We start from the raw sequence: 15,519 nt of genomic DNA on the forward strand, positions 1-15,519 counted from the left end.
GTGCTCCTTTATATCTTTTTCTTTCGACGTAGGGTGGGACTTCAGCACTGCAGCTAGGAGAAAATTATATAATATTACTACTCAAATAAATTATGGTTAATATCTTCTTGAGTATAATCTAAAAAATGAACCATTAAGGTTTACTAAGCTCAAAGCTGAAATAAACGGATAAAATTAGAGAAACGGCAAAACGATTTTGTGTAATCTTCCCCTTCACACTATTTTTATGTGCCATTTTTTGCTTATTAACATACTATTTTAATCAAAATAATATTAAGTAAGATCTGTATGTATTCAGATAGTATTATTATTATTATTATTATTATTATTTATACTTACTCGTCAAAAGAGGATTGCTGAGATATTTGCGGATATACTTCTACGTTTGAAAAACGTGTCCAAAATGGCGACCAACGAATACTAGCAATGCATTGTGGTATATAACCGGAAAATATGCTGGGTTAGATATTTTCTCAACGTATGCGTTTATTAATGTTGTCGATATTATGGTTGAAATTTAACATTGATAATACATCGCGGCTATGTGCTCCCTGCTATGTGCTGATGTGCAATTTTAACGCATACAGTTAGTAAGGATCGGTCACTGTTATTATATACAGTATAATGACATTATGGAAAAGGATTGGGAACAGGCCTGGCGTCACGGGGGGAGGAGTGTCGTCCCTTCAGTTTTGGGCAAAAGGATTTACTTAACTTAACTTGTGCCCTAAAAAAATAGTTGTACTTTGTCAATGGTCAGACAACACTAAATGACACTAACAGTCACTCGGACTGTTTGATGGGCAGGAGGGCTATCCGTCCAGGAACTGCACATATCAGTGTCGTTATTGAGTGTCAACATTACGATCCTGTTTGCTCAGTTGGACCGATTCCTTGCAGTAGTTTATCATTATACTTAAAATCGTTATATAACTAGGACTAGTTATAGCAGTCTGTGCTTTCTGTTGGTTTTACAACATTTTTTTCTTAACGATTCAGAACGTCCATGTAGCTGCAAAAATGAACGCTTATGGTACTTTTCGCTCCAGGCAATACAAACCGTGAGAGTGACGAAAAATGTGAAACTGAACTTCATCGCAAATACCAGATTGCTAGTCGTCTTCTATCATGAAGCACTAACCAATGGCATAGCTGCGAGATTTCATTTGGGTAGCTGCACCGTACAGCTCCGTTTCAACCGAAATATCACCCCCCCTCAGAATTTCAGACGCCCCCCTACAGATTTTTCCCCGGGCACCGCGCACTGATCGGGGGACGGGGTGTCCAGGAAATGGTATCAACTTTTCCCAAGAAAATAAAAATAGAAACTCTATAGGCACTCAAACATTTTACTGTTTTTTTTCAGGCAGGTGGCAAGACCCCCTCCGCAAAACCCATGTATGCCAAGCTGTGGGCATTGATTCGTCGAATATACGTATATATACGTCGCCTCGACGTATAATCAACGTCGAATTGCAACCGTAAAATCGACGACATGAATAAACGCATATATAACGTCGAAAACACATCTAACACAGTGCCTGAGGCTTTTTACTGTATGTATCGTGTGTGCCGCAACTAGGAGTATACGGCACTGTGCACAGTGTACGAAGTAAATTATTTTCGCAGTAATTAATTTACACGTGTATAATAAATATAGTAAATATAACGGTGCGCTAAAACAAAAATCTCTGCGATGAAGCGCTACAGATGCACTTACATTTAGCGCACTGCTGACACAACTGTAGCCTCTACACGTGACCGAAAGAGCGACGTGTTCGCCTGATCGTCTGAAGGATCTCCCCACGAAGCTCTATCATTCATCAGTGGAAGCAGAAGCCCTTAGAATACGAGACACGTTCACCTTCAAACCCGCAGCCGCTGGACTCGCTTGTCTCGGGACTAATTGCAATGAGAATCGCGTTAGTAGCTCCGTGTCCTTATCCGGTCTCTTTCAAATTACGAGGGACGTTCAGTTATATACTGTGCGAACAGGAGAGACCCGATATTAACGGGTCCTGCATATTCATTTACTGATCAGATGAATTGAAATGTTCTGATTCACAGCTCCTGCAGTTCATGCTCAGGGCTGAGCTCGCGAGATGTTGTAGAAGCATTTTCGGTGTGCAGTACTTAGTGCTTCCTTCACTGGTGCTCTAAGGAGAAAAGATAAGAGATATCTGTGCTATATTTATTATATTTCTATATTTTTATACTGATAAGGAAGAGCTGTGCGTATCAGGAGGGGATTTCGAACCCACGCCTCCAGGGGAGACCGCAACCTGAACGCAGCGCCTTAGACCGCTCGGCCATCCTGACTGCTGACAAGTCTGCCAGCCGGTCCTATGAGACACCGCGACCCCACTACGTTTCTCGTGTATCACACTGGTATTAGAAATACAGCGAGACTCCGGCATTCAGATCTGTCGCAGATGCGCTGGGTTCTATAAGCAAAAAAGTGTTTAGGAAGAAGGTGAAATACTGCTGTGTATTTTACTCATTTTTAGCCGCCACAGCCGGCTATACACAATATGATAATATTGCAAATATCGTATTATTTTCCGCTGCAAACAATTCCTAATAGGTTCCAAACTATAAGGCAAACAATTCCTATATAACAATTCCTTATATATTCACACCTGAAGAAGGCTCCACAGCCGAAACGTTGTGTTCTCTTTCTTCCTCTTTTTCAGCATGGAATAAACCTATTACTTGTTCCGTATAGTTACAACATTTCATCTTAATATTCCATATTAAGTGGATTTAAAGATGATGAACAGTAGGAAAGCAGATTAAATGAAGACTCAAGAAAACACAGAAAAAGCTAAAGATGCTTTCTTTACGGGATGTGTCCCTCATTGATTTCTAGTCCCCAATGGATTTCTAGTCCAGCGCCTTAACCACTCGGCCACGACTACACGAACATCGCCTTAAATCTGTTTTAAATCCACTTCATATGGAACATTAATGTGGAGCATAACTGAAGGGAATTGTTGGTAGTTGACTACCCCTTTGGAATAGTAGTCAGATTAGTGGGGAAAGGAAATGTATATAAGATCTCTCTCCCTGCTTCAGAAACTGTCATCACACTGGAGAGAAGTTACATGTGACACGCGCTTCTGACAGGAATCACAATAACAGCGCAGACCATCCTCGCAGGGAAATTTTAAAAACTCTACAGTTCAGACACCTACACCTACTGATATTCGATCTTAAATTAAGGTCTACTTCCTTTGACGGTCTTGTTATGCAAGGAGTGTTAGACCCAAGTGCTCGTTTATTAAAGTCCGAGATCCTGACTGATTTGACTTTATACCGATAATTAGCAGCAAATTAATGAAGAAAACAGAAACACGAGAAAAAAACTGCTGCACACATGTGGCCAGTCTTAAATGAACTGTGTGATCTGCTGCTGTCAGACGTGCTTCTGTGCTAAACGCACAAGGACAAAAACAGCCCGGAGATTCCGATCGAGTACTGGGCTGTGCTTTTCTCCCTTGGAAAGGTCACGCATTCCACGTGCAAGAACACGCGTGCATGAGCGAACATGAGCCGTCATGAATCATTATTTTTAAAACGCGCGAGTGGAAACCGTGTTTTTCGCGGACTAAACATGTCGTATTGGGCGTGGAAGAGAAGAACACGCGTGTGTGTGAGTGAACGTCTCACGCCCCATCTGTGAAGAGCCCCAAACAGCATCGATCCCTGCCCCGTGTGAGGATCGAACTCACGACCTTCAGAGTATGAGACTGACGTGCTACCTACTGCGCTAATGAAGCTGGAGGAGGAATGAGCTCCAGGTCATGTCGAAATGAACATTATTTCTATGAACATTATTTCCGTGTGACTGTTGCAACTCAGACCATATTCCCCCAAAAGATTAAAACGCCGGGCTGAAGAAAAGGGAAGATCTCATCTTCATAACTCACCGGACAAGAGACCAGAACACCACGCGAAGTCATATAAAGCGCATTAAACTGATGACCACAAAACTTTGAACCGTACATAGGGCAAACAACGTTCAGAAATGGAGTAAAAAGCAAGCGGGAGTTATGACCAAGCAGTCTGAGTGTGGATCGTGTCGTGGGTGACGGGGGAAAAGTGTCTCCCACTTTCATCATTCCATCCCGGAGTGGATTAGAAAGGAGACAGAAATGAAACCGGTTTCCCTCTGTGCGTCTTCCAGGCTGTAATACGCGCGCTGCCTGTTCACGGGCGACGTGGCGGACTGACCGCTGTGGCCACCAGGTGTCGCCAAAGACAAGTCAACACTGGAATGAACGAGCCAGAGCTCAGTATCTGGTGTTTCTTCTTCGTTTCGTAGTTTCTGTTAATAACAATACTGCGTGTAGGAGAAATGAAAGCAAGAAATTAGCTGTAAAATACATTTAATGTTTCAAAATATCTCATGGTATAAATGAACAATTTCAGTTCGTTTAAGTGATTCTACCTTGTCATAATCATGATAATACAGTTACACAGTGTATCAAATACTGTGTTGACATTTGTATTTGTATAAGCCAAGCTGAAGGAGCGGTCTGTGGCCTTCAACTCTGGAGACCCTGGGCTGTACAGGAAAGCCAGGTGTGACCTGGAGAGGGCCGTCAGACATGCGAAAAGGGACGACAGAGACAGGCTTGAATCACAATGTGGGGGCATTAACACAGTGCACCTCTGGAATGGCCTGAGGGCTGTCACTAATTATAAAGGACAAATGGGTGTTAAAACAACAGCTGATGATTCATTGCCTGACCAACTAAACAACTTCTATGCCAGGTCTGATGCTCACAACACAGACCCTTCACCCAGAATGCCCAGTGAGCCTGGGGAGTTTGTGCTGCAGCTGTCTGAACAGGAGGTACGGAGAGCTTTCGGACAGGTGGAGCCACACAAGGCTGCGAGCCCTGATGGCCTCACCTTCTGTGTTTAAAAGGCAGGCAGAGCACAGCTGCCCCCTGTCTTCACTGTAATATCTAACATGTCACTATCCCTGTCTACTGTCCCACTGTGCTTCAGGAGAACTACTATCGTGCCCCTGCCTGAGGCAACCAAGGTGTCGTGTCAGAATGCCTACCGCCCGGTGGCACTCACCTCAGTAGTCATGAAGTGCCACCGGCACAGAAGAAACTGGTGAGGGGACACATCAGCAGTATTGTCCCGGACTCCCTGGACCTCCTGCAGTTTGCTTATAGGAATAATAGGTCAGTGGACGATGCTGTCTCACTGGCCCTTCACACCACCTGGACAAGAGGAGCACCTGTGCCAGGATGTTATTTATTGACTTCAGCTCAGCCTTCAACACAACTGTGCCAGGCAGGCTGGTGGTCAAGCTCAGGGGTCTGGACCTCAACAACTCCATCTGCAACTGGGTCCTGGACTTCCTGACAGGCAGACCCCAAGTGGTGAGGACTGGAATCAAAACCTCATCCCCTCTGATCCTCAACACAGGGGGACACACTGCTGCCTGAGCCCCTGGCTGTATTCTCCATTTACACACGACTGTGTGGCCAGATTTAACAGCAACCGCATCACCAAGTCTGCTGATGACACCACAGTCATCGGTCTTATCAGCAACAGTGATGAAATGTGATGGAGTGGTGCCACAACAACAACCTCACACTTCACATCGCCAAAACATAAGAGATTATAGTGGACTTCGGGAGGCACAGAGGACGTCATACACCCATAATCATTCAGGGGGCTCCAGTTGAAACTGTCAGCACCTTCAGGTTCCTCAGCCTCCAGATCACTGAGAGGCTGAGCTGGCCAGAGAACACTGCTGCCATCCTCACTAAAGCCCACCAGCGCCTTCACTTCTTGAGACAGTTAAGGAAGTGGGGGATGAGCAAGACAACACTTACTAATTGTTACTGTAATCCGATTGAGAGTGTCCTGTCTGGTGGTGTTACGGTGTTGTATGGTGGAGCCACAGGACAGAACAGCCATACAGAGGGTTGTGAGGTCTGCCCAGAAAATCACTGGGAACGAGCCACCCTCCATCGACCAGATAGATCTCGACCACTGCCACAACTGGGCTCGAGCTATACTTCAGGACCCAATTCACCCGGGCCATGATCTGTTTTCACCCCTGGGGTCTGAGAGATGGATTTTGAATAGATTCAAAAACAGTGTCTTCGCCCAAGCAGCCCGCATCTTAAACAGCTCATATTCGCACCTGCACTGTAAGGTACTGCGCTGTCTGCACTGTGACCTGTCTAGGCTGTATTAAAACGTCTATTGTCTAAATTTATTGTCCATGTCTGTTTGTCATTTGTGCCTATTTTTTTTTCTGTACTGTTACTGGCTACAGCTGAACGAGTAAGCATTCCAATACACTTGTTGTATATGGCAAATAAAAAAATCTTGAATCAAAAATTCATAAACGATTTCAGCAGCTTGCTCTTTATTACGTTTCATATTCCTCGCAGTCATGTAAAGTATATACATATTCATATGCTGTATACTGTGTATATATATAGTTTCTCATATACAGATGCAGCCATTCAAAATGCGTGAGGTATTTCGCGGCATACCCCGGTGGGCGTGTCACAGTATCACGCGGTATGACGCAGTTAACGTGGTGTCACGTGGTTAACTATCCGGCGTCATCTTGTAAAACCGCCAGGGGGAGCTTAACCTCTCATGTACAGCATTTGAGCCTTTAATTTTGAACTGTGTATTACAGCATGTTAATCATCAGTCATTAAAATGTTGGTATATTTTATGAAAGCAAGATTGCTCAGTTGGACAAAAGTACACAACCTACCTTTAACAGAAATATTTATGCATCAAAGCCTTTACTGAAGATATTACTAATAGTATTAATAATGGATGACTTTGGACAAGCTGTATACTCAAAGTATAATTTCTTTAGCACATTTGTACAAGCACTTGGAATCTGTCCAAGCCATACTTTGTCAGGCATTTTGTTTTACTTCAACGGGCATAAAAACTTCCTTGCTTTTAACAGGGCGTTTCATAATTTCTAACTATGAAAATGATTTAAAATGCGACACCTATCATTCAACTAGAGCTTAAAATATCACAAGGATCCTCAAGAGCACAGCAAAGAGTGTATTAAAAGACACTTGTATTTATCAACGTTTTCTTTTCCGTATACCAGATTTTATGGAACCACTTCAGAGGGGTGTCAGCCAGTCAGATTCCAGGAATCGGCACTTTAAAGGAAAAATACACACCAGTATTCCATTTCTCCCTAACGATTTTAAGCATCGAAGTATTTAACTAGCATGTGAAATAGCGTGTGAAAAAGTGGTAGTTTTAAGCTTTTCTGCTAATATAATATGGAATCGCGTATCTAAAGAATTTAATAACGGTATTCGTGTGCTGCGACAGGGCTGTGTAGGGCTGTTTCGCCTGTCTGTTCACGCGAGCTGTCTTGTAGCCGACTGGTCTAGGTGCGTGACTACCAGCTGCCAGATTGTGTGTTCGAATCCAGCTGGTGCTGGACTTTTCTTTTAACAAACATTTCTTCGAAAAAATAGAATAGCGATATTATGGACAATCAATTGACTTTTATATTTCAAAATATCGCAACATGATCGATATTTGCGATATTTTGAACATATCTTCCCTTCTGACAGCGGTTCCTGCTTCTATTGTGTGTGTGTGTGCAACAGAGTAAATTTTTATAGAGAAATGGAGGCTGGACAGTATGCGTTACAATATAAACATTTATATTGATTTAAATCGTGTTCTGATTTAAATCGCAAACGCGTGTTTAATTATGTGTTTTTTAATCATAATCAGGCTAATGCATTTCTACATTTTCTGTATGAACCAGCTTAGAGGTTCATACAGAAAGACAGCTTGTGTTTAAATTGAGTGTAAGGTAATTTATGCTTCTAAAGTCATGGTCAGCATTTATATTGTACTGTGCTGTAAACTTTTTCTGTGCCTAGTCACATTATTTTATAGCGTTTTTATTGCGTTATTAAATCTGGTGGCGCTGTGTGTTAGTTTCCTGACTCCCATTATTTAAACTGCGACACTGATCATTCATCTCTAAATAAACTTTATTTTATATAGCGTTTTAAGCGAATAGGTAATTAGATTGCTCATAAACCTAATCGCTTTTTCTACATAAACACAGCGTGATTGCTCTCTGAAAATGCTTTTCCTTTATTTTTAAAGTAGGCTCAGATTTCAACTATAGATCGTATTATTATAAACTGTCTTGGAAAAATGTATTTTATGTAAACCATGTTTGCTATTAATTCATTTAGGGCTAAAATACGTTCATTGTCTTCCAATGGAGTCGAGTTGACATTGGAAGCCTGCCACACCCGGACTGTTAAACCAACGCATTAGCAAGTCGCCAGTATTGGTTTTAGTATTCCCCCCCTCTCCCCTCAATTCAATTCAATTCAATTCAAGGTGTTTTATTTGCATGACAGATGGGTACAAGCAGTGTTGGGTATGTATATTGTAACGCTTACGGCAGACAGGCACTGTGTAAGAGCCGGCGCACCAGAGCAGCGCACCGAGGGAGCGTCTGCATTTATAACTTAGTTTTTAAAATCAGTCAAGCAATATGAAGCATCTCCTTTTACTTAGTGCCTGAGCATAAAAAGAATAGGAGCATACTGCAACGCGTGTGAAGTCCATAAACAATATTAATTTTGGAACTTAAACATACAGTATATGGCTGGTCTCGGTACTTTAAAGAAAACATACACACCAGTATTCCATTTCTCCCTAAACATTTTAAGCATCGAAGTCTTTAACTAACGCGATACCGGAGTCAACAAGCATACTTTTAGAATTTGATTAAAAGGGAATATAATATGGAATCGCGTATCTCAAGAATTTAAAGACCAGACAATCGCAAACGCATTTTCAATAAAATTATTTTATTCATTCAGCAGTTTGTGAGAGGGACATCCAGCAGGGAGAGACACACAAACCGGTTTTCATTGACAAAATTGTTTTTTTTTCAATTCCTCTTGTCTAACAGGAATGTTTTGTTTGTGGACAGACTGTTAGACAAGAGGAAAAGAGCGCCTCCTCCTACGAAGCATTTCGTTGATCCGATCACGAATTCTTTTCCAGTCGTACGCAGCAAGGGTTGAGAATCTCCGATTCACCATCGTACTAATGGTTTCCCGGAGATTGCAAGGCAAGGCACTTTTGCCTCTGGACCCATCGAAATTTACAGACGTGGTCCACCCCCAGTAAATTTCAAAAGTCACAAGATTTATTGTAGATATATTATAATATATAAGATATATTGTAGAACCGCTGATTCTTATGGAATGTGTTCCGCAGAAGATTCAAATTTTTATTTATTTTTTAATCGCGTATCTAAGGAAATCTCAGTATAACTTTGTTCATGAACAAACAGTGGCATGTTACATTATCATTAGTTTTTTTAACAAGGCTCGCCAGCTAATGTGAATCGAAACCTGTCTTGCTAGCTTTTAAAGTCGTCCATGTGTAAACGACAATTGAAATAGAGAAAAAAAGACCTGACTGACAAGCCGATACATACTCTTAGAGTTTGATTAATAGGGAATATAATACAAAAATACAGTAAGGGACTTAAAAGTTAAAGGAGATGCTTCATATTGCTTGCCTAATTTTAAAAACTAAGTTATAAATGCAGACGCCCCCTCGGTGCCGTGCCGGGTGTAAATATCAGATTCCTGTTAGACAAGAGGAATTGAAAAAAACCAATTTTGTCAATGAAAACCGGTGTGTGTGTCTCTCCCTGCTGGATGTCCCTCTCACAAACTGCTGAATGAATAAAATAATTTTATTGAAAATGCGTTTGCGATTGTCTGGTCTTTAAATTCTTGAGATACGCGATTCCATATTATATTCCCTTTTAATCAAATTCTAAAAGTATGCTTGTTGACTCCGGTATCGCGTTAGTTAAAGACTTCGATGCTTAAAATGTTTAGGGAGAAATGGAATACTGGTGTGTATGTTTTCTTTAAAGTACCGAGACCAGCCATATACTGTATGTTTAAGTTCCAAAATTAATATTGTTTATGGACCTCACACGCGTTGCAGTATGCTCCTATTCTTTTTATGCTCAGCTACTAAGATTTCCCTTCAGTGGTAAAATTCAATATCTACAACGGGCACAGTAAAGACGTTTACAGTAAGTCTTTCTACGACAGACCAACGGACCACGAGTGCCCCTGTCGGTCAACCAATCACGCACCGCGGTATTTTGCGTCATCGCGCGTCACGATGCACGACGCCGTAGCCAATTACCTGCGGAACGTGTCTGTGCCGCGCACTTTGAATGGCTGCATCTGTACAAGTGTGATTTGGGCTTGAAACATGTCATCTGGTAATGGAGCGAACAGCCGGCGATACCGGACAGCCCTTCCCTCCTGTGAGTCCTGTTGAAGCGAAGCTCTGCTGTGCTGTACTGTACTCTCACCCGCTGTGTGCTCGGCACTAACTGGATTATATAATAATGGGTTGAAAGCGACACATTCTGACGTGGGTTTAATTAAGATTGACTCCTGTGTGTTAGAAAATAAATAATCAATAAAATACATCGCAGACGTTCTCCTGTTTTAACAGGTTTCCCGTGGAAGGGTTAAGTTACAGTTGTATAAATTGAAAACGTGGCGGTGAGATGTCACACAGATGTTACAGCGGTCAACGCAAAGTCCACACAACATTGCAAGTGAGACAGGAGTCTGTCCTCTCTAGTACATAGAGCGCAAAAGTTGCAAGATCCGGGCATCGATCACGCTTTGAATTGATGGGGAGACTGGTAACTTTTTAACCACCTCACTACAGTTTAAAAAAAAACAACGTTTGTTTAAAAGTTCATCTGAAGAATAAACAACTCCGTTAATTGTTATTTTATTGGATTTCTAATCCATCGCCTTAACCACTAGGCCACGACTACACGCACAACCCCTAACCGGCCTCCTACGACATGTTTCCAGCCCTGACTCTGAGCAAGTCCGACTGTGGAGATTTCCCACAGACCTGAGATGGGCCAGTGTCTAAATCAGGGCGGGGGAGGGACACACTCTGTCCCAGGAATCGCACTCGAGCTCACTGGCAGGAGAGAGGGGAGAAAGGTGGGCTCGTTTGTCTAGGGGTGTGATTCTTGCTTCGAGTGCGAGACGTCCCGGGTCCAAATCCAGGACGAGCCCCTGTGTGCGCTCTTCCTCCACTTCCACCGTCCTGCGCCCTGACATCCCCGTCTCCTCCCGCTGTCTCCCGTGAACATGACTGCAGGAGCCTCGTGAGGACTCCTCACGGGCACAGCGAGAGCTCGAGTCCCTGTCTGAGCCTGGATCCTTCATCTTCCTCACCGTGTGCCGCTTCCTCCCCTCCTGCCGGGCACCGTCACTGCCCTCACGAACTCCAATAATCAAAAAAGAATTTATAGCTATTATTTATAAAGACACATAAGTGAAACTATTCCAGACGAAATTTTATATTCATTTTCTCGATTGATTTTTCAGAACAAACAGAGTATCACATGGCACCATGAACAACACGGAAAAAATGTGAACAATCATCACGTCACGACATACTTGGTAGTTAAAAAAAAACTGCAACAATAATATAAAAACTGGAAGAAAGGAGAAGAAAAATGAAAGCAGAGTCCAAACCACAAGCCCCTGTCTAAGGATGACAGTGTCTCTTGGATGCCATAGAATTGAATCAGTAGGAAATGGTATAAAGCTTACTTCGATAAATGTCAGAACCTCCGGCTGTGCTACCGACACTACTCCTTCTTCAGCACTACTAACACCTGCAAAAGAGGCTATTTCAGCTTTTTTGTTGAGGTTTTAAATGCTGAAAAGTGCTTTCAATTTTGCATGGCCCAAGAGAAAACAAATGACGTTCTCATCTGCTCTCGGATGTTTCATCTTCATTTGTCACGGGAGAGTGTTACAAGAAATACAGAAATTTTAAAAAAATCAAAAAATTTGGACTCACGCCTGTAGGACAGCCTTCATTGGGATCAAAGACACGCTTTTGCCCTGGAGCTCTCTGATTGGCTGTGATAATGTAGGGAAAGAGCCAATCAGCTGTTTCCAAACCTTAAACAGTGACATTGGAGTATTTCCACCCAGAGATGATATGAAAGCTTCTCTTATCCGAATCGTAGACATTACCAGTGTCTTTTTGTGCTGTGTTACAGTGTTGTGTTACTGGTTCAGTACAGTGTTATTCTCATAATGTTGTGTTACTGTATTCAGTGCAGTGTAATTGACACAGTGTTGTGTTACTGGTTCAGTACAGTGTTACAGTGTTTTGTTACTGGTTCAGTACAGTGTCATTGTCACAGTGTTGTGATACTGTTTTCAGTTTTGTTTTGTTGTGTTACTGTTATTATGTTGTTTTATTGTGCTACAGTCATCTGTTTGACCTTCCTCTCAGGGAAATTATAAAAACTCTACAGTTCGGACACCTACTCTGATATTCGATCTTAAATTAAGGTCTGCTTCTTTGACGGTCATGTCATGCAAAGTGTGTTAGACCCATGTGCTCGTTTATTAAAGTCCGAGATCCTTTGATTTGACTTTATACCGATAATTGCAGCAAATTGACAAAGAAACCACAAAACACGACAAAAAACTGCTGCACATACTGCACACATGTGGCTAGTCTTAAATGAGCTGTGTGATCTGTTGCTGTCAGACATGCTTCTGTGTTAAACGCAGAAGGAGAAAACAGACTGGAGACTCCGATCGAGCAACGCGGCTGTGCTTTTCTCCCTTGGAAAGGTCACGCATTCCACGAAGTAGGCAAGAACACGAGTGTATGAGCGAACAGGAACCGCCTGTGTCAGATGAGCAAAAAAAGTCCTGGCCCGTATGAGGATCGACCTCACAACCTTCAAATTATAAGACTGATGCGCTACCTACTGCGCTAACGAGGCCAAATATGAACCTAATCTGAAAACGAGCCACTCGGGGTTTTCAACGGTCTGTTCCCTAATCTAGCGATGCTCCCTCATGGATATTGAATCTGCCTTTTGATCTCACCAATACTTTTTCTCCTTGTTTCTGTTGCGAGACCGTCTTTGAGATCCCACCTCGCTCAAGTCCTTCTGGCTGAAGTGGCCTCCCTGCCTCAGCAGCGAGCCCTCGTCAGCCATCGACACGTCTGCGGCTCGCTTGGCCCTCCGACTCCCGATCTGCTGAGATGAGATTTAAGCAGAGAGCGCCCAACCCGCTCTCTTCGTGCTCAGTTTTGGGATTTCTATCTCTCTATACCGATAATCACCAGCGGATTCACTAAGAAAACACAAAAGGTAGCGAAACAGCCCCACTGTTTCATTTCAAGAGCTGTAGAGTCTCTCCAGCAATCAGAAGTTCCCGTGGGTTTAGATAAATTAAACTTTAATTGACTTTTTTAGACTTCACCCATCAGATTGCTCACAAGAACCAAACGCATCTGCGACAGATTTGAATGCCGGAGTCTTGCTGTATTTCTAATACCAGTGTGATACTCGAGGACCGTAGCGGGGTCGCAGTGGCTCATCGGACTGGCTGGCGTGTATGTCAGCAGTCAGGATGGCCGAGCGGTCTAAGGCGCTGTGTTCAGGTTGCAGTCTCCTCTGGAGGCATGGGTTCGAATCCCACTCCTAACACACAGCTTTTCTTAATCTTTATAAATATATAGAAATATCAACTTAATCACGAAGAGAGCGGGTTGGAGTGGAAATGATGCGGGAACGAACCCGTGTCAGTCCGGGAGAAAGTGGGGTCATGTTTGTAGTCGTGGCTGAGTGTTTAAGGCGATTGACTAGAAATCCACTGGCGTCTCTCCGAGGGAATCCTGCCGACGACGTTTACTCGTGGAAAGGAGTTTTGGAGTTTTTGGATACAAACTGAATCGACTGCATTGGAGACCCACCTGAACGACAGTTAGATTACGGATGAGCTGGTGCCTCGCAGCTCCCGGATTGGCTGTGATTATATCGGTTATGAAGCAGCACATTTAAAAAAAATAGATTTGAAACCCCCTTATATCTAAATGGCCAGTTTCCTGTCAGACCTTTAAACGTTTATCTGAAGAATAAACAATTGCGACTTTTTAAACAATTTCCGACAATTAAGAGAAATGCACTTCTTTTTGAGCAAGATCTAGACTCAGGTTTACGAAGTGAAAGCAATTCTTTCTTCACAATAAGAAAAGTCTTTTCAAGGTAGAGACAGTGGCCCTAGGATCAAACCCGCGACCTTGGCGTTATTAGCACCACACTGAACTAACCGGCCCTGTGAAAAACATTTCCAGATCTGACCCTGAGCAAGTCAGACTGTGGAGATCTTCCACAGACCTGAGATGGACCAGCGTCTAATTCAGGGCGGGGGAGGGACACATTCTCAGTCCCAGGAACCGCACAGTAACCAGGACGATCACAGGTCAGAGTTTAAATACCAGAGTGACACCGGCTGGTGAATCCCACTGGTGACACACAGCTACTGTCATGTTGTTTCATAACCTCGTACCTAGAATACATACTGTATGATTTCAGGATTTATTGAGCCACCGCGACCCCACTATGTTCCTCGAGTATCACACTGGGATTAGAAATACAGCAAGACTCCGGCATTCAGATCTGTCGCAGATGCGCTGGGTTTTATAAGCAAAAAATGTTTAAGAAGAAGGTGAAATACTGCTGTGTATTTTCCTCTTGTTTAGCCGCCACTGCCGGCTATACACAGTATGATAATATTGCAAATATCGTATTATCTGAGGCTGCAAACAATTCCTTATAGTTGCAACATTTCATCTTAATATTCCATATTAAGTGGATTTAAAGATGATAAACAGTTGGAAAGCAGATTAAATGAAGATAATCGTTTCACCAACATGTACTGCTCCACAAGCGCCACCTAGCGATGGTCTTTGCTCAGTGAATCAGCACTGTGTGATGAGAAATGATGCGTGATCTGAGTGGCGCCTTGTTACTCTCCAGGCTGTTACTGAAGTGCCTCTTTGTTTTGGAGACTGAAATGGATTTCCAGTTCAGCACCTTAACCACTCGGCCACGACTACACACACAAACCTACCTTCTCCCGAACTAACACAGGCTCGTTCCCGCATCATTTCCAACCCAAAATCTCTCTGCGTGATTAATTTGCTATTTCTGTCTCTCTATATCGATCATCACCAGCTGATTCACTAAGAAAACAAGAGGTAGGAAAACTCAGCGGTAGATATGTGTTTCATGAGGTCGGTTAGCTCAGTTGGTTAGAGCGTGGTGCTAATAACGCCAAGGTCGCGGGTTCGATCCCCGTACGGGCCAGTGAGTCTCATCTTCACACACCCACTATTTCTAGTCTACCGACGCAGAAATACACATCATTATGAAAAGACGACCTATAAATAAATCAAAATTACTTCCACTTCTCTTTATTGGTGGAAATCGCAGAAATTAACGGAATTGTTTCATCTTCGGATGAACTTCTAAAAAGATTCTTCCGGGTTACAGGCGGGGATACTCACCCCTATACTAACGAGGAGCGGGAGCTATGTTTCCTGTTAGGAGACGTTTCCTCT

General features: G+C 42.9%; 2 non-coding genes across 2 annotated transcripts; both read left to right on the plus strand.

Annotated features, from left to right (window-relative positions):
- The first annotated feature begins 13,520 nt into the window (after positions 1-13,520).
- Positions 13,521-13,603, plus strand: trnal-cag (transfer RNA leucine (anticodon CAG)). The gene has a single exon. It is a non-coding gene; the product is annotated as a tRNA-Leu (tRNA).
- Positions 13,604-15,191: 1,588 nt separating this feature from the next.
- On the plus strand, positions 15,192-15,265 carry trnai-aau (transfer RNA isoleucine (anticodon AAU)). Its single transcript has one exon. It is a non-coding gene; the product is annotated as a tRNA-Ile (tRNA).
- The last annotated feature ends 254 nt before the right edge of the window (positions 15,266-15,519 follow it).

This window comes from Atractosteus spatula, chromosome 5 (assembly GCF_055471065.1).
Source record: "Atractosteus spatula isolate fAtrSpa1 chromosome 5, fAtrSpa1.hap1, whole genome shotgun sequence".
NCBI classification, from domain to species: Eukaryota; Metazoa; Chordata; class Actinopteri; order Semionotiformes; family Lepisosteidae; genus Atractosteus; species Atractosteus spatula.